Here is a 21,225-nt window from a genome sequence, read left to right on the forward strand (position 1 = left end):
AATCAATAACTAGGATAGATTCAAACTAAATAGCTTTCTCTCGGCAAAGGAAACTATCAGCTATGCGAAGAGAGAGCCTACAGAGGGGGAAAATATCTTTGCCACTCATACTTCAGATAGAGCACTAATTTCCAGAATATATAAAAAACTCAAAAAACTCTACACCAAGAATACAAATAACCCAATCAACAAATGGGCTAAGGATACGAACAGATGCTTCACAAAAGAAGATCTACAAGCAATCAACAAACATATGAAAAAATGCTCACCATCTTTAAAGAGAAACGCAAATCAAAACTACCCTAAGATTCTACCTCACCCCAATTAGAATGGCAATTATCAAGAATACAAGCAACAACAGGTGTTGGCGAGGATGTGGGGAAAAAGGTACACTCATACATTGCTGGTGGGGTTGCAAATTAGTGCAGCCACTCTGGAAAGTAGTGTGGAGATTCCTTAGAGAACTTGGAATGGAACCACTATTTGACTCAGCTATCCCACTCCTCAGCCTATACCCAAAGGACTTAAAATCAGCATACTACAGAGATACAGCCACATCAATGTTCATAGCTGCTCAATTCACAATAGCCAGACTGTGGAACCAACCTAGATGTCCTTCAATTGATGAATGGATAAGGAAACTGTGGTATATATATACAATGGAATATTACTCAGCTATAAAGAATAATAAAATTATGGCATTTGCAGGCAAATGGATGAAATTGGAGAATATCATGCTAAGTGAGATAAGCCAATCTCAAAAAACCAAAGGACGAATGATCTCACTGATAAGCGGATGATGACACATAATGGGGGGTGGGAGGGGGGCAAGAATGGAGAAAGAAGGGACTATATAGAGGGAAAAGAGGGGTGGGAGGGGTGGAGGGATGTAAAAATTAAAAGAATGAATCAAACATCATTACCCTATGTAAATGTATGATTACGCAAATAGTATGCTGTTACTCCATGTACAAACAGAAACATGTATCCCATTTGTTTACAATTAAAATAAATTAAAATTTAAAAAAAAGAATTGTTTCATCCTAATTAGAATAAGTTATATGTATATGTATATATAAGATGTCAAAACACAGTTTATATATATATAGACATACATATATAAAGAACAAATAACGAAATAAAATAAGAAAATAAAAAAAGAATTCTGTGTTTCTTAGCTTGATTATGTGCAGTTCAGAGTAGGAAGCAGAAATGTAAAAACATTTTCAGTTTTCCTAACCAGCTATCAGGGATCAGTCACCACTTAACTTCCCTATGATTCTCCCATATGAAAATTCCCATATACCACAAGAATATGTTGTTTCAATCAAATATTAGCCTTAAAGTCTTTCTATGGAGTTTACAGGTCTGAAATACACTTAAGGTTGCACACTGGAGCACAAATTTGCTTAAATAAAGTACATACTTCAAATTAACTGAGAGAAAAAGCTGATCTTGAATTAGTGGAAATTCTCAAGGCCAGTTTCACAAAGTATATAATGTATGCGCATAGGTTATTCCAACTAGGCTAAGATTATATGAACAAAGAAAGACCTACTCTAATAAATAAAAATGAATGATAATCACTGTTATCAACTCTTTGTACACAAATGATAAATTCTTCCCCTACTCAGTATCAAATTACTCCTAACCAGGGTCAAACCTAAGTTAAAGTCAGTAAGGCCTCAGGCAGAAAATGTAAGGTGGTGTCAAAAGACTCAGTAATCAAAATAAATACCTTAATACAATTTTAAAATAATCCATTTACGATCAAAACGTGAAATGTCTAAATAAAAACAAGACCAGTATTACTGATTTGCCCTTATGCCTCAGGCTTCAATACGGCTCTGTATGGCATGGCACAAACTCTTCTTCAAATTATGTATCATACGCGAGTGTTTGACAACAGGTAGGATAAATATTTCCCTTGCAATCTTCTTTAAAATCTGACTTTACTCAATCACCAAATGCCCAGCACTGTGCTAAAATCTTTAGATAAACTATATGCATATACTCATTTCATCCTCACTACAACTTTCTATGACACATTATCATCTCCATTTTTCCACTGAGGACTTACTGAACTCAAGTCCTCAAAACAATTCAAATATTAATGGGTATTTGCTACATACTTCAGGATTTATGAAAAACAAGAAAAACAAAAAACTATGATGCCAACCATTAGATGTTTCTATCTAGGGTTGGGAATATAGTAGTGAACACTTGCCTACCACATGCAAGGCCCTCAATTCCATCTCCAGAACCACAGTGGGTGAAAAAAAGTTTCCACTTAAACTCTTGTCAGAAAACAAATATCCAGAAAAGCTTACTGCACACTTACTAACAATCCATGTTGTACAAAAGCATGTTTTACCAATAGGAATAAATAGTTCATCTTTAAAATTCTGAAAATGGGTATAAAATTTATCATTCTATACATTTTAAGAATATCACTAATATTGAGTTAGGAGGACATTTAGAACAACAGGAAGAATTCTATCTGCACTGCCCAGTATGGTAGTCACACATGTAACTATTTAAGCTTAATATTACAGTTAATCAAATAAAATTTCTCATTTACACTAGCTACATTTTAAATGCTCAACAGCTACATGTGGCTGGTGGCTTACCAGAGTAGACCAAACAAATACACAATATGTCCATTACCACAGAAAGTTCTATTGCACAGAGCTATTTTAATGTCTCAAACTATGATTCTGGCACATCATAACTACTGCATGTACGTACTTATATAGTTTGTATTTATTTATTTATTTTATCTATCTATCTATCTATCTATTTATTTATTTATTGGTACTGGGGATTGAACTCTGAGGCACTTAACCACTGAGTCATATCCCTAGCCCCTTTTTTTATATTTTATTAAGTGGGTCTTGCTGAGTTGCTTAGGGCCTCGCTAAATTACTGAGGCTGGCTTTAAACTTGAAACCTTCCTGCCTCTGTCTCCCAAGCCACTGGGATTACAGGTGTGCTCCACTGTGCCTGGTTATGATTTGACAGTATCCAAAAACTTGGAAAATATGGCCTAGAAAATCCTGAATTTCAGAACATAATTTCTAATAATAAAGGACATTTTTATTATCAAATATATGTGATTTAAAAGAGTGTGACGTCAGACACTTGAGGTATAAGGGAATTTTCAGGTTAAAGCAATTATAACGATAATGAAAAACCTCCAGGATTTATCTGAGAGCAAATCATGTTGCAAACAGGTAGACAGAAGTTGTAGAACTTACAAAGGACAATGAATTCAGAAAGGGAAGATTAGATAGACACTTGGCTCTAAGAAGCTGCATAGCTATTACAACTCAAAAGAAAATTCTCTGTGGATAGAAGTTAGGAGGTGAACACTTTAGACCCCAAATTAAATTCAGTTTTACTTTGTTTGAGACAGGTCTCACTACGCTGATCCAGGCTGGCCTTGAACTGTTACACTTATGTGATTTTCCTGTCTCAATCCCCTCAATAGCCGGGACTATAAACATGTACCACCATACTTTTAGACCACAGATTAAATTCAGTAGGCCTAGAGCCAATAGAAAAACGGACCCCAATTCTATACACACCTGCAGATGGAAATGGTACGGTATAAAAACAGATTAAAAAAGAGAAAGGTACTCTACTGTCACGTGTATCTAAAAAGAACCATTTTTTTAAAAGGTAGAAAAACCTTAATCCTTGACAGAGGGGAAAGTACAATATAAAAAAACAAAAGTGAATGGGTAAAAATTCCCAGAGATCCAACCTTATAAAATAATCCACTTTGTTATTCCTTACACAATAATACACTGTATTACCTCTTACACAACAATACAAGGAAGTAATCCACAGAGAGATAGTCAAGCCTGAACAGCAACTGATCAACACGGCAACTGTTAATTTGACTTTTAAGAAGAGAAGAACTATTTTATAAATCAGAAATAACATTGTAGAGGCTAAGAATCTTCTAATTAATATGGAGGAAAAAGAACCAAACTAGAGGACATAATATGCCGAAAACTTCTAACAAAAGAAACTAAAGCTACTTACCACTGGGTTGAATTTGTCTCCCTGATGTTTCTTAATTGAACCAACATTCTACAGAAAGCAAAAGAGAATAAAAATTAACAATAAAGGAAAAAAGAATCAAAACAATAAAAATGAATCTCTATAAGGAACTTCTCTAATTCCTAATTAACATCCAAAGAAAAACTGATATTCTAAAAACTGACCATTATAAACTGAAAATAGGACCAAATAACCAAACCAAAATAATACCTTTAAAAAAAGGGGGGCGGGGAGCCTGGGATTGTGGCTCAGTAGTAGAGCACTTGCCTAGCACATGTGGAGCACTGGGTTCGATCCTCAGCACCACATAAAAATAAATAAATAAAAGGTATTGTGTCCATCTACAACTAAAAAAAAAAAAAAAAAATTAGAAAAAAAAATTGGCCACACCTGCTTCAATTTGCCAACTTCTAAATAAATGGCTATGCCCGGCATGTATGAAGCCCTGGGTTCATTCCCAGAACTATAAAAACAAATAAATAAATAGCTTCTTAACAAATGGATTTTTTTTTACACACTTATAACTACTAAAAGCCTTCAAAAAGCATATACCCTCAGGGCTAGGGTTATGACTCAGTGATAAAGCGCTGGCCTAGCATGCATGAGGCACTGGGTTCCATCCTTACTCAGCACCACATAAAAATAAAATAAAGGTACTATGTCCACCTATAACTAAAAAATATATTTTTTTAAAAATATCCTTTCACCCATTATTAAAATGCCATTTATTTGAACTTAATGAGAGATAATAAAATTTCCCATGTAAATAAACTCTAACCATCAACTATATTTAAATTAAGTAGTTTGAGGAGGTTCTGTGTGGCAGGCACTATATATTGCTTATCAGATTTATTTTCCCTTTTAAGAAGTTTGATTACTTAGAGTAATAATGGGTAGGGGTAAATACCCACTTTTGAGCTTTCCAGGTCAGGAGGGAGGAAGAGGGGATAGGTAACACAGTTAAGAGCACAGCTCAAAGACTTATACAATACTCAGAAGTCTGCTTTGGAGGTAGAAGTTCTAGGAAGACATCTACTTTCTTAACACATGGGAACAAATGTGTCTGAAACCACCAGTCCTCCATTTTTCTAGCCTTGAATCTGGAACATGATGTCTAGATCTGTTAACAAGCATGCAGATTAAAAACCTGCCAATAAATAAGGCTGACAAAGTAGAAAGACAAAACTAGCCAGCAATCTCTACTACATTGTTGAGTAGCTAAACCAATGCTTACTACTGCCTACTTCTGGATTTGTTATTTGCTTAAAGCACTGTCATACTCTGTTTCTGAAACCAACACATTTCAAAGAGAGACAGCTTAAACTCCAAAGGGTCTTAATAAAACGTATACACATGCACAAACATACACATATGTAAATATATATGTAAATAGATATACATATAAATATGAACAATCTGTTTCTTGAAAGTTCAGTGATATCCATGAATATGTTTCAGAGTTGTATAGTCACCCTGAATATATCAACCTATTAATCTATGTACTAATTGATTTAGGACTACTACATTATTTAACCTCCACAACTGCTCTATATACTACACACCGCATGAAATTATCTTTTGCATATAAGAAGCAAAGATGGTTACTAAATCTTTTGTCACTCAATATACTCACAGATGATGTGATAGCTTGGTAGAATGGAGCTGCAAATAAACTAAAATGGAATAAGATAGTAGGAAAAGTTTGGAAGTAAGAGTTATGAGATGTTTTTGTCAGAAACTTTAGTTTGAAATGGCTGAAAAATACCTTAGTGAATCCTAAGTAGGCAGCTAAATAGGGTACGCAAAAATGTAAGGAAAGATCCAAGCTGAGGATATTAATTTGAAAATCATCTGCTTATAGATTCTATTTAAAGCAATAAAATTGGATTTAAATCATCAGGAATATGAGGGTAGACAGAAAAAAGACCCAATGAATGAGCCCTAAGACATTATGAAATTAGGGGTCAGAAAAAAAGCGGTAAGACCAGCAAAAAATACTGAAGAGTAGTGGTCGAGAGGCAAGAGAACTCCCACCCCAAAAAATAGGTGATATCGTAAAGTCAAAAGAAAAAACTGTTTTGAGGAAGGAATTAACAAATTCTGTTAATACAGACTTAGAATTGCTGCTGTGTATTAACGTGAAGAGCACTGATCATTTTCACAAGACCATTTCTACTGGACAAGTAAAACTTTGGAGGGCATTCAAAGAAGAGCAGAAACTGAGGAACTACCTCAGAAGAGGAGGTCCTGTTCAGCATGCAGGAGGCCCTGGGTTCAATCCCTAGCACCACCACAAGAAGCAAGGGAATGAAGGAAGGAAAGAGGGGAGGGAGGACTGGATACAACAAACATATATCTCAGGTAGTTTTGCTACAAAGGACCTGGAAAAAAGACCAGTTGCCAAAGCAGTATATGAATCAAAAGATACAACAGTGGATTTGTAGGCACATGGGGAATAATGTGGCAGAGAGAACTCACTGATTTTTCCCCCAGTGGTGGTACTAGGAATTAAACCCAGGACCTCACACATACTAGATAAGCACTACATCACTGAGTTATATCCCCAACCCTTTTTAATTTTATTTGAGACAGGGTTTCAGTAAGTAGTTCGGACTGGTCTCAAACTTGTGATCTTCCTGCCTCAGCCTCTCCAGTACCTAGGACTGCATATCACAACTAGCTGATAAAGTTTAATGAATAGGATTTGGGCAACCTCTCATAGATTGCCCCTATAAAATCTTCCACCACTGGGGAAGAAAAAGTGGCTAAACTGAGGAAGAAAACAGAACAAAATGGAACTCAGGGATAACTGTGCAACTAGCTGAATAAAATTCACTCAGTATTTTTCAAAAGTACAAATTACCACACCTTCTCCCTAGAGGTTCTGATCTAGTATATTAGGCATAAAACTCAACATTCTTTATCATAAAATGTCCATGTGATTCCTTGTTTTTTTTTTTTTTAACACAGTGTCAACAATAACCAATAAATACACAGTCATTCTTACTTGATCTATATCAAAGCCACCACCCTTTAACTCTCTCCATTCTCTATTGGGGATTATTTTGACTAAAGTCTCAGTTTGAAAAGTAGCTGGGCATGGTGGTGCACACCTGTAATCCCAGTAACTTGGGAGACTGAGGCAGGATGACTGCAAGTTGCTGCCAGTCTCAGCAACTTAGCAAGACTGTCTCAAAAATAAAAAAACAAAAGGACTATGGATATAGCTCAGTGGTAAAAGGCCCCCGAGTTCAATACCCATTTTGGAACTGAAAAGTAAAATCACTATAAAGGTTTATCGTTGTTGCTATTGTTTTTAGATATACATGACAGTAGGGTGTATTTTGACCTATTATACATACATGGGGTGCAACCCATTACGATTTTGATCCCATTCTTGTGAATGAACGTGATGTACAGTTACACTGGTTGTGTATTCATATGAGCATAGGAAAGTTACTGCAAAGGTTTTTAAAGATTAGTACATTATTTTTCATATGTATTAAAAGAGATCCATTATTGGAGTATATAAATAGTATATAATTTCTCTACACTTTTCAACTCCCTGCTATACTGCTTCTTATTGGCAAAATCCAAGGGGGGAAGGTGAATGGAATGATTAGGCTGAATTATTTCATTCTGATTTGGGGGCTCTACTGGATTCTCATCCCTTCCCTAAAGTCCAGAAGGTCATTCGAGCATCAGATAATTTATTTTCATCCCTTCACTGTCTTCCCATTTATGTCATTCCTACTCTTCCATCTACCTATACCCCTAACAGGTGACTCTCCCCAGGTAGAGAAACTGCTAAGTCACCTATACAGGGCTTATGTATCTCTCGAATTCAGATCACTAACTCTTTCTTGGATTCACTCATTTTTTTAAATATATTATTTAGTTGTAGATGGACACAATACCTTTTTTTTATTTTTATTTTTATGTGGTGCTGAGGATCAAATTCAGTGCCTCACACATGCTAGGCAAGTGTTCTACTACTGAGTCATAACCTCAGCCCCTCCACCAATTTTTGCTAGCCATGTTTTTTGTGTGATTTTTACACTTTTCAGGTTTTTATTACCAGACACAAAGGTCTCATGTCCTCCTCTATCCTAATTAGAAGTAGAAATCTCAGTAGATTGCCAGTATAGATTAAGCCATTCAATTTATAGAAAAAGTACTCTCATGGAAGATACCCAGTCTCACACCCCTTTGTGGAAGAAAATTGGTCAAGATAGAGGAGTCACCTATAGAATTCTCCTCTACCTCCGTTGAGAAGGACCAACATAATTTAAGGAACAGGAATTCCTCAAATTATTTTTTATGTAAAATGTCTTTCCACAGATATAATTAACTCTTAAAAGAGTTGCACTCATTCTATAATCTGGAGGAAGAGGTGGGAAGGAATGATAAAAGAAACAGCTCAAAATAGTTTGTAACCAAACTTGGAGAAGGTAAAACAGAGCAAAAATGAAGTATCTGTGGGCAAATTTCATCCATTCCTAGAATGAAACTGTCTGGTTTATTTTCAGTAAGTCAACTAAAACAGAATATAGAGACAAACATGGCAATGTGTATCACAAACATGTATATTCATAATATTGTTGCTTAATGTAGGAGGGATGTTAAATCATGACATTATTTCAAATCTACAGCTTTTTATACAGTCTTGAATGTATTCTTTTTTTTTTTTTTTTTTTTAATGTATTCCAAATGCTTCCCACTACAGACAATCCTGTGACAGGAGTAACTTCCTTACATGCATTCCCTCACTAATCTTCTTCACTTACTAGAGTAATTCCCAATATCCTTTACTTTGTTAGTAACTTGTAAAAACTTCCTTTCCATCACAAATTCATTAAGTATAATCTAGGAAAGCTTGATGGGAACAAAACAGGATGATCAAAAATTAATATCTTATCAAGGGCAATGTTAAGTCTATAAATAAAGTTTCAAGTGGGGCTGGGATATAGTTTAGTAGTGGAGCATGTGCTTTAGCCTGTGGAAGACCCTCAGTTTTATCTTCAGCACCATGAAAAACAAATAACAAACAACTCTAAGGAACAACTGATTTTCACCATAAGCTATACCAACAAGCAGGTACATATTATTCTTCTATTTTAAAAAGAACTACTCCAGAAAACGTTTTTCCAGTCACCAGTCTTAACTCTCTTCTTCGTGACAAAACTTCTCAAAAAAGTTGTCCACATTCACTGTCTTTAATTATTGTACCAATTAACCTTAAATCCACTCCAATCACATCTTTGTCACACTGTTTCTATGAAAACTATTCTTCAAAGGTCACCAATGGCCTGCGTATTACTAAATCCAAGAGACAATGTAAGCTCACATTTCACTTTATAAAATTTTCTCAAAAAATAAAAACCATGGCCAGGTGCAGTGCTGCATGCCTATAATCCCAGCTACTCTAGAGGTCGAAGCAAGAGGATCACAAGTTCAAGGCCAGCCTGGGCAAACTTAGTGAGATCATGCCTCAAAAATTTTTAAATAATAATAAAAGGGGAGGGGACAGCCCCAGGTTCAATCTCCAGTACCACAAAAAATTAATTAATTAAAACTTAAAAATTCAAAAGGGCTGGAAATGTAGTTCAGTAGTATAGTACTCCTAGGTTCAATCCCTAGTACGGGAAGGGAAGAAAGGAAGGGGGGGGGGGAATTAAAGGCAGGCAGTCATCTAGTCATGGATAAGTATTTCAAAATTACTTCTCCAAAAAACAACAGGCACCTTGGGTTTGCAAACTTCCAAGTACTGTAATTTGATCACATGGTTCAAGACTCACAAGAAAGAAAACTTTCCAATTCATATTACAAATTCAGTATAACTCTAATACCAACATCATTCAAAGTTAGCATAAAGGAATCAGGTAACATCTGGACTCCAGAAAACTTCAAAACACCCTGAATTAGAACTAGACCTGGTTATGTACCCTGTAGTCCCAAGTACTTGGGGAGGAGAGGTGGAAGAATCACTCAGACTTCTGAGTCTGAGGTCAGCTTGAACAATTAACAAAAAAATCCTAAATTATAAAGTAACTTTAGCAGCATTAGAACATAACTAAGGAGAACTGATTCTAGGAATGCCATCATGAATAAAAATGAGAAAAATCCAATAACTTACATCACATAAAGAAATGCAAAGGGGGAAAATGATCTTTGGTATTTGTTGAGAAGATCTATCTAATTAAGTGTTCACATCCATTCTTGACAAAAATCCTAGTTAACTAGAAACCAAATATTTCCTCAATTAAGAAGCTGTGTCTAGTTTAAGAATAAAACAAAAGAATATCAACACAGGAAAAGGTGAAAAGGCAATCCATAGAATGGGAGAAAATATTTTTAAACCATATAGTTGATAATGGACTTGTATCTGTAACATGTAAAGAACTTTTGCAACTCAAAAATAAGAAAGCAAAACAAAAACTTAAAAATGGGCAAAGGAGTTGGGTATGGTGGCATTCACCTGTAATCCCAGTGACTTGGGAGACTGAGGCAGGAGGATCTTAGTTCAAACTCAGCCTCAACAACTTAGTGAGGCTCTGAACAATTCAGTGAGACCCTGTCTCTAATAAAATATAAAAAAGGGCTGGGGATGTGGTTCAGTGATTAAGTGCCTCTGGGTTCAATCCCTAGTACCAAAAAAAAAAAAAAAACTGGGCAAAGGATTTGCATTATTTCTTTGTTGGTTTGTTTGTTTTTTTGTTTTGAGCTCTGCTGGGGATTGAACCCAGGGCCTTGTGATTACAAGGCAAGCATTCTACCAACTGAGCTATATCCACAGCTGGGCAAAGGATTTGAACAAGCATTTATTCAAACATAAAACAAATGCCCAAAAGCATTTGTCATTAGGAAACATCACTAATCATTAGGCAAATACAAATCAAAACCACAATAATATACCATTTATAACCAACTAGGATGGTTATAATCAAGACAGTAACAAGTGACAGGATGTTGAAAAATGAGAACTCTCAGATATTACTTATGGGACTGTAAAAGGATTCAGCTGCTTTGCACACAAGTTGGCAGTTCCAAAAAGTTAAACATATTTATTACCAAATGAGTCAACAATTTCACTCCTAGGTATATAAACAAGCAGACCTTTGAAAGGGCACATTCTCAGAAAAACTTGCAACTAATATTCATAGCAGCATTATTCACAGTGAATAAAATGTACAAATGACCCAAAGGTTCATGGATTAAGAGATAAACAAAATGTCATGTGAAATATGTGAAATATTATTTAGCTATAAAAGGGATAAAATACCCTTTATGACATAACATGAATGAACTTTGGAAACATTACATTATGCTTTGCTATAAGAAGTCAAACACAAAAGGTCACATGTTATATTAATTCACTTTTATGAAATACCTTGAATAGGTAAATTCATAGAGACAGAAAGTAGACTAGTAGTTGCCAAGATCTGAGGTCAGGGAAGAATGGGGAATTACTTCTAATAAATATGGGGTTTTTTGAGGGACTAATAAAACTGCTTTGGAATTAGTGATGATGGCTGCACAACTTTGTAAATACATGAAAAAAAAAACTACTGAACTGTAAACTTTAGAAGAGAGAATTGTATGATAGATGAGGTATACCTTAATTTAAAAATATCTTTCAAAGAAAAATATTAGGAAGGCAGTTAACACCACTTTTATGTATTAATACAATAGATTCCAAGCTGATTTTGAACCCAATTCAGTCAGCACCTGATCGTTTCTTTAAAATTTCTTTCCCTATTAAAAATTTAAAACTGCTTACTTCCCAAACCTCTATAATTTATTCCCAATTTACCCTTATACAACTTTACTACTGAAACAATTCTTTGCTCTGATTAAACCTTTTAACCCTACAGACTCCACATTCTACCTGCCTACTTCAATATATTAATTATTTCTTTGGATCTTTAAGTGGCATTCAAAATAAAGTTGATTGTAAATAAAATGTTTTTATGCAGTGTGTCCATTGTCCTAGAAATTGAGCCAGACCTTTTTAAAAGCATGACCTGATTTCATCATCCTGGATGCAGGTGCTGTAATGCATGAAATTTCACTACTAGTTATTTCTTCTGGGCCCTCTTCAGACAAACTACATTAAAATACAAATTCACCTAGGAGAGACAGGCCCTAAATTTTTTAAGGTGAACTTCTTTATAAGTCTATTTTCCCTTAAATTAGAAAGAAAAGGATAGGGGAAAAGCAGTAACCATGAGGAAACAACTGAAAAAAGGTAAGAATTAGCCAAACAGTGTGAAATTCTCATTTTTCTGTAATCTAGTATGTTTGCTTAGGGGTTAAATTACACTGGAAATTATTATAAGCATCACAAACTTTCCAAAGAAAACTAGATCACTCTCAATACTTTGTTATTAAATAAAGGTTTTTTTCGGGGGGAGTGGTAGTGGTACTGGGGATCAAACCCAGGGCCCCACGCTTATGCTTTTTAACTGAGTTACATGGCCAGTCCCTCAAGTATTTTTAAAGGGTAACTATTAACACTTATCTATAAAGCTTAAAAATATCACCAACTTGCTTAGTCCTTTTTTTTTTTTATTTGTACCAGGGATTGAACCCAGGGGCACTTGACCACTGAGCACATCCCCAGCCCATTTATATTTCTTAATTAGAGACAGGATTTTGATGAGTTGCTCAGAGTCTCATTGCTAGGGCTGGTTCTGAGCTCAAAATCCTCCTGCCTCGGTCTCCCGAGTCACTGGGATTACAGGTATGTGGGTGGTACAAGGTGCTTAAACTCTTACCTTTAACAACCTTCACCTTTAGCAGGATTTGGATCTATATTAGGCATAACATCCGTAATTCTATTAAACCATCCAAAACATTCTTTAGGGCTGAAGATTCATTTATGTTGTAGTAAACTAGTATCACAGATGTAGAGAGAAAGGAAAAAAAAAAATCAGCTTCTTCTACTAATCAAACATGATTTTTAGTCAGGCATGATTGCACAAGCATGTTATCCCATCTACTCAGGAGGCTGAGGCAGGAAATTCACTAGAGCCCGGGAGTTCAAGGCCAGACTGAACAATACAACAAGATCCCATTTCAAAAAAAAAAAAAAAAAAAAAGGCAGTATTATTTTTACAGTACTTTTAAGTCACAAATATTCTTTAAGTGTCTTTGTAGGGGCTGGGGAGATAGCTCAGTTGGTAAAGTGCTTGCCTTGCAAGCACAGAGCCCTGGGTTTGATCCCCAGCACTGCAAAAAAAAAAAAAAAAAGAGTCTTTGCAGAAGGGGGGCAAGAATGGAGGAAGGAAGGACTGTATAGAGGGGTGGGAGGGGTGGGGGGGAAGGGAAAAAATAACAGAATGAATCAAACAATATTACCCTATGTAAATTTATGATTACACAAATGATATGCCTTTACGCCATGTACAAACAGAGAAACAACATGTATCCCATTTGTTCACAATAAAAAAAAAAAGACAAAAAAAAAAAACAAAAAAAAGAGTCTTTGCAGAAACTGTGAGGTGCTTACTATCAAGTTCATTCACATGCACTGAACTGATACTGCTCTAAATTAGGTTAATTTATGGACACTGAAATATAAAAGGTCACAGAACAAATAAGAGGTCTTGATGTCAAGTCTTTTAAGATATGACATATAATAGCCTTTCCATAACATTAATGGTTCTCAAACTAGTGTAAGGTTGATCATCTTTAAAAAGTCCAAATGTGTCAAGGACCACATAACTCCTTTTCCAATATCCCTGGTGAGAAAACACTGATATGCATATGGATTTTTTGTTTTTCTGCAATAAAACTCCAAGGCCCAAGTAGGAACCATTCTAAATTTCAATACTGAGATAGATTTTGACTATGCCAAAATGATCAACAGATTCAAAAAGAAAAAAAAAAAAAAAGACATATCAGACACTTTTAAAATAGACTCTTAAATCACAATTTCTTTCTTTCTCTGAAAAAAGGTCACCCCAAACCTATAGAATGCCCTTGTGCAAATTTTAAAACTACAGCAAGCAGACACATGCAATAAACAACCTGTCAATATAGGCGACCTGCTCCAAAAATTCTTCTCCCATTTGTAAGGAGTAGACACCTAACATCCATTTTATTGCCAAGTTAACGCTGTCCACCTGGTTCTGGCAGACTGGAAAAGAGATGGGCATCTAACTCATGATAGGCAATCATTTTCTCTCTCCCCAGGATGTGTGAGACTGAAAAACAGCAAGTCTTTCTCTGCAATTAGTGAACTGTAACATCTGAAGCCAGAATCTGTGGAGGTGGTACATCTACCATATGGACACAAAAACAATGCTCATCTGAAGAAAGAAAAATATAAAAGACGTATGGTACTGTGTTTCTAATGACTTTCTAGTTATTTATTCTAAGTTCTTCCTGAGGTCAACTGCATTCTAGTCTTTGAGTGTCCCCAAGACATGATGACATCCTTCATATAAGCCTATTTTTACTGATTTGTTACTTTTATCCAAGGAGTCGTACTAACACAATTTACTTATACCAACACTTCTGAACTGAAAATCTGGAAAATGATTTTTTTCAAATAAATGAAAAATCTTTGCAAATCACTGTCTCCAATTTTTCACTTATCCCAAGAAGCTCAAAACCTATTCTAAAAAGGGATTTTTGTTTTTGTTACAGTTAAAGAGGGCTACACCTGAAGACTTGACAACACAAATTTAAACACTGAAAAAAAAAGTCATACATGAACCTGAAAATATCTGTAATTGTCATAGCATTGCTAGACACCTGCTCTACCTTTTTTATTACACTTCAACCAGTTTAGAACTATTGTGAAACTACTAGACTGTGCATAAAAAGGACAAAACTAAACGCCTAAACAAATAGCAGTTATGGATTACAATCATAAATGGAATCAATCAAATTAATGTTGAATGACTACGTATGAATTTCTGGTGCTAATTACAATGTAAGTACAACAAATATGACAGTGAGTTACTACTATTAGATGCTGAGTTCTATGTACGACACTAAAGATAAAGACAAGATACTAGCACCTGCCTCAAGGAGTTTCTAATTCTATATAAAACAAGATCACAAATAATCACAATATAATGTGACAAAATCCATCAATAAAAATACTAAGGTGCAAATTTGGAAAAAAGGAGACCAAGCAGCACAGTGGTAAAGAAAAATAAAAAATAGCATCTATGAATCCAAGTGTAGAACAGCTCTGAGAAGACAGGGAAAGTGTTGCTAGCAGATGAAAACCTGTAGGTGGAAGTAGGTTTTAAAATATACAGGAATAAGATTAGGATAGTCAGCAGGGAGTACCATGCTAAGTAATGTGTACTTTAACTGGTAAGCAGGATTTCTTAAGACTATAAAAGGCAAAGGAGTAACACAGACTGTTTTAAATCAGCAGGTCAGCAGTGTGGAGTTAGGACCAATCCTGACATTATTTAGCCAGTAATGTAACTTATAAATGTGAGAGGTATTCTTGCTCTTAAAATCGTAAATAGGAAGTCAAAAGCAAAGGAAGATCTTCAGCAAAAATCTATTTTTCACCTACTGCATGCCAACATCTTCATGTATTAAACCATTATGCATCCTTATAGCTGATCATACCAATATTTTTCAGAAAATTATAATGAAGCCAAAACAGGCAACTTTACCAAGATTATAAGGACAGAGTTTGGACTAGAATCCAGTTCTCCCAACTTCAAAATTCACTGCTATTTCCCTATACTGCATATCTTACTGCCAGTTTTAGTAAAGCAAAGTCATTAATATTTAACAAAAGTCTTATACTGCACTAGATTATGTAATGTAATGTGGACAATTAAAATGTCATGTTGTCTTCTGCTGCTAATTCAATTACTTTTGGGCAAGGTAACAAGTGAAGTCACTCAATATATGAAAACAAGGGCTCTAAAAAGAGGAATATCTGAAGTTTATCATGCTTAGTATTTAAAAAAAATTAAAACAGTGGTTCCCTAAACAAAAGTGGTTAAACAAGGATTTAATTATTGCAAAATAACAACATATGACACCCTTGGAATAAACAGAATTGAAAAGTTTAAGGTATAAGAACAATGTGGGAAGGGGTTGGGTCTGTGGCCAGTGGCAGAGAGCTTACCTAGCACGTGTGAGGCGGTGGGTTTGATTTTCAGCACCACAGAAAAATAAAATAAAGGTTCTATCAACAATTTTAAAAAAAAGAACAACTTGGGAAGCATATGTAAAACTACTGTTCCCAGAAAGCTATGTCTATACGTAGCTTTTATTTGTTCTTGTGCAATTTTGGTTGTAGCTGGGGTAGAAGGTGGGTGAATCTGCAAGTGACACAGAAACAAATCTCAATGCAACTTGTTAAAAACTGCATACTGAACACTGTTGACAATATAATTTTAATAGAAGAAATTGTCGATAACAGAAAGGTTATCAATAAACTGATGAAAATTCGAGGAAAAACATAGTAAGTAAACCCAAAATAAAATTACTTTGGAAAAAATACTGTTTTACCTTTGAGTCTAGATTGTTATCATTTACCATTCTGTGGTCCTGAACAAGTTACCTCACCTCTTCAACTTCTCTATGGGAGTGGTGGGGGGAGCATAATGCCTATATTTTAGTTGTTCTCCAGAATACATGAATATCCAACACAAAGTCTAATATACATTAAGATGAATTAGTAGTTCTGCTTAACTACTACAGTTACCTAAATTTTATGATCTTATTACTCAATTGAAAGAATTTTTTCTTCTGGAAGTATTTTATATATATTACTCTTTCTCACAAATATTTTGTTTTTATGCTTTCTTATATGTATGCTTTATTGGATATGGGGTAAGCATGGGTTTTCTGGAATACTTGTTCTCACATTAGCTTTTTTTAACTGGAAACTATCACATGCGTACTATTTCTCATTCACAGTAGTGCCTTAAGCACTATATTGTACAATTTGTAGTGTAGGAAGAAAGACAACTCAATCATGATTGTTTTGTCATTTGAAACAAAAGATTTGTGAAAAGAAGCTACATCATTCGTATACATGTTTATTTTATGCAAACTAATGAGCTACATTCTCCTGTCCCAAAATTTAATTAGAAAATAAAAATGCAAGTGGTTCTGTCTACTCTCCTGCACTTTGTAAAAGTAGGACCTTGAAATGATGGATGTCAATTTTCTTTTCCACAGTCCTTTATGGCCTCATAACTACACCTTGTTAATTGCTACCCTGGTGTTTAAATAAACTTATCATACATGAGGCTTTGACAACAAGCCAAATATATGTTATTTGATATTCAATGGAAGAAACAATGATCTTTTCAAAAACCTAAAGAACATCCTGACACCTTCCATACACAACAACTTTAGAACGAACTTTAAAATGAAATTCCACTGTTTTATAGGATGATTTATGTGGTAGTTTGAACATTTACACAAATTCTCTTACACTTCTCCCCCTCAAGAGATGGAATCTTGTTCCCCACCACTGTAACAAGGGATGGTCTTAGTGACATGCTTCTTACAAATGGAATACACTGGAAGCGATGCTACATGTCATCCAAGCATAGGCTAAAGAGAGTAATTCAGTTTGCACACAGGCTTTTGTTCTTTTCCTCTTGTCTATTTGCCCTTGGAATCCAGCTGTCTGCTATAAGGAAACCCAAGTCTTACTGAGGCTATATGCAGGTGTTCTGACTCACAGAGACTGGCCCACAGGCACATCAACCACCGAATCAATGAATAAAGCAGCTCTAGCAACCATGTAATTGCAAACACATGAGAACTTGGGCAAGAATCAACTAGTTAGCCCAGCGAAGCCCCATAAACTCAATGGGTAGTAATAATGATTCCTGACTTTTTTTGGGGGGAGGGGGGTTTACCAGGGATTGAACTCAGGAGCACTCAAACACGGAGCCACATCCCCAGTCCTATTTTGTAGTTTATTTAGAGACAGGGTCTCACTGAGTTGCTTAGCACCTCACCGATGCTGAGGCTATCTTTGAACTGGAGATCCTCCTGTCTCGGCCTCCCTGGTTGCTGGGATTTCAGGCATGCGCCACCACGACCAGTTACATCAAGTTTGAGATGGCTTTCTTCAAAGCAGTAATCAATAAAAGGTCTGATTAACTAAGTCATCCTTATTAAGAGCTATCTGGCCTAGAGATGTAGTTCAGTGGCAGAGTAACTGCACAGTATTTACAAGGTCCTGGTTTCAATCCCCAGCACTGCAAAAAGAAAAAATTGCTGAGAGCTACCTTGAGAATGAGCTATTGAAAAGCAAGATTTGTGCAAATGTCTATAATACTTAAAAATGTCTCAGTTTCACTTACTTCAAGTAGCACAGAAATTCCTACACCATCAATGAAAAAGTCCCTAATACTTCAAATGTAAATTATTCATAAGAGAAATATATTGTTTTACTGAAGTAAATCAAGGATTAAGAGAAGACTTGGCACTGAACAGGGCACGGTGGCACATGCCTACAACCCCAGCTACTTAGGAGGCAGAGGCAGGAGGATTGGAAGGAGACCAGCCTTGGAAATTTAGCGAGAGTCTATCTCAAAAAATAAAGAGTTGAGATATGTAGTTCAGTGGAACAGCACCTCTTATTACAAAGAAAATGAAGGAACAAAGAAAAAGATTATGAGGACAATTACATGGCCTCTTATTTTATAATGCTTTGCACTTCAGCCTGATATTAAGAAACAGCATTCTTCAGTGAAATCATGGTGCCCAACACCTGTACAGAAAGTCCAGAGTTTTCTTTTTCAGAAGTAAGCATTCTCCTTTTGACTAAATAAGAATTCCAACATATTAGACAATAGGAAAATCTCTCTTGTTTGTTTTATTAATTTTTTGGATTACACTATTTTTATGTACCAATTTCTTTTAATTTAAAAAACAATAAGCCAGTTAACTCTCCACAGGTAATGTAGTTCTTTTCTTTCATTTATGTTCCCCAACCATCTCCTGATATTTGGAAGAGTAACACCTTTATCTGTGTGCTTCATTACTAATTTAAAATACTCTACAATATACATAATGTTTTAACCTTAAGGTTGCTGGAGAAAGGACCTCTGTGCATGAGACACTAATATATGGAATGTGTTGTACTTAGCCATGAGCTGGGTATGAGATACCCAGCTCATGGCTGATACCAGACCCTGATACCAGAGTCAATGTGGATGGATTACCTAGAATCCTTTCTGTGATATTCAAACTGTTTTTATTTTTCCACTGTCATTGTGTATATGTATGTGTGTGGGTTTTTATAATAGGAATCTTGTTTTAAAATGTAGCTTCTAAAATTTAATACAAAATGAACTCAAAAAACTCTACACCAAGAATACAAATAACCCAATCAACAAATGGGCTAAGGAAATGAACAGACACTTCACAGAAGAAGATCTACAAGCAATCAACAGATATATGAAAAGATGTTCAACATCTCTAGTAATAAGAGAAATGCAAATCAAAACTACCCTAAGATTCCATCTCACCCTAATTAGAATGGCGATTATCAAGAATACAAGCAACAATAGGTGTTGGCGAGGATGTGGGGGAAAAGGTACACTCATACATTGCTGGTGGGGTTGCAAATTAGTGCAGCCACTCTGGAAAGCAGTGTAGAGATTTCCTCAGAAAACTTGGAATGGACCCTCCATTTGACCCAGCTATCCCACTCCTTGGCCTATACCCAAAGGACTTAAAATCCGCATATTACAGTGATGCAGTCACATCAATGTTCACAGCTGCTCAATTCACCATAGCCAGATTGTGGAACCAACCTAGATGCCCCTCAATTGATGAATGGATAAAGAAACTGTTATATATATATGTGTGTGTGTGTATATATATATATATATATATATATATGTGTGTGTGTGTGTGTGTGTGTATGTGTGTGTATATATATGTATACATACATACACACACACACACACACAATGGAATATTACTCAGCCATAAAGAATAATAAAATTATGGCATTTGCAGGCAAATGGATGAAATTGGAGAATATCATGCTAAGTGAGATAAGCCAATCTCAAAAACCAAAGGAATGATCTTGCTGATAAGCGGATGATAATGGGGGGTGGGAGGGAGGTAAGAATAGAGGAAGGAGGGACTGTATAGAGTTTTGGAAAAGAGGGGTGGGAGCGGTGGGAGGGAAGGAAAAAATAACAGAATGAAACAAACACCATTACCCTTTGTAAATGTATGATTACACAAATGGTATGCCTCTACTTCATGTACAGAGAAGTTGTACCCTATTTGTTTACAATAAAAAAAAATTTAAAAATAAAAAATACATAAATAAATAAAATTTAACACAAAATGTTTTTTGTTGTGCAGTATATACAACAGATACCTTAAAAATTAAAACAGAAACAAAAAACTTGGTGTAGTGGCACATAGTATGATCCCAGCTACTCAAGAGCCTGAGGCAGGAGCACTACAAGTTCAAGACCAGACTGGGCAAACTTAGCAAGACTGTCTCTCAAACTAAAAATGAAGGAAGGGCTGGAGATGTAGCTCAGCGAGAGAATGCTTTCCTGGCATGTGTGAAACTCTGGGTTTGATCCCCAGTACTGCCAAAAATGGGAGGAGTATACCTGGGGTGTAGCTCAATGGTAGAGAGCCCCCTGGGTTCCATTTCTGATTATCCCCCTGCAAAAAAAAGGTCTGGGTTGTGATCCAGACTGGTATGTTATAAAGCTCCCCAGATAATTTCTATCATGCCTTAAAAGCACTAATCAGTGTCTTTCTTCTGTGTACTCCCCTGACAAAGAACAAAAATCAGTGTTTAATCAATTTCTAAAATTAATGACACAAAAGCTAAACTGCTAAGTTGCAGCTTTAAAACAAATTCACCTACAGGTCTAATCTGATTTTCTTCTTCAAAAGTCCCACCAAAAGTGCAAACCACCTATAAATGATAATCAAATTTGTCTATATTAAAATTTCACTACCAAATATAACTTAACAGAAGCAATACCTTCATTTACAAACTAACAACATATTATCATTTATCTTCCCTAAGAATTTCATGCAAAAAAATTTTAAAGCTCAAAAGTAAATTCTAGAAAGTCTAGCTAAGACTGATAAATTGAGGATTCCATTTGCTCTGTTGATTTCCTCCTCAAAGTTGCCAATTTTTAAATTATTCAGTTA

The 21,225-nt window shown here is 35.4% G+C and overlaps 1 protein-coding gene and 1 pseudogene across 10 annotated transcripts in view; one reads left to right on the forward strand and one right to left on the reverse strand.

Annotated features, from left to right (window-relative positions):
* The window catches only part of LOC306664130 (high mobility group protein B1-like), a 642,241-nt pseudogene that overhangs the window by 249,927 nt on the left and 371,089 nt on the right, over nucleotides 1-21,225 (forward strand). The gene's annotated exons all lie outside the window — the stretch shown is intronic.
* ERBIN (erbb2 interacting protein) overlaps nucleotides 1-21,225 on the reverse strand; it is a 135,143-nt gene that overhangs the window by 83,748 nt on the left and 30,170 nt on the right. For 7 of the 9 annotated variants that reach the window (XM_079144835.1, XM_079144839.1, XM_079144837.1 and 4 more), the window contains exon 1: nucleotides 4,051-4,097. The gene's annotated coding sequence lies outside the window, so the exon portion shown is untranslated. Of the gene's footprint in view, nucleotides 1-4,050; nucleotides 4,099-8,841; nucleotides 8,944-21,225 lie in introns of those variants that run through there. The other 2 variants (XM_079144832.1, XM_079144831.1) reach the window with 2 other exon arrangements.

The sequence above is a fragment of the Sciurus vulgaris genome (genome assembly GCF_902686455.1).
Source record: "Sciurus vulgaris genome assembly, chromosome: 6".
In the NCBI taxonomy this organism is placed as follows: Eukaryota; Metazoa; Chordata; class Mammalia; order Rodentia; family Sciuridae; genus Sciurus; species Sciurus vulgaris.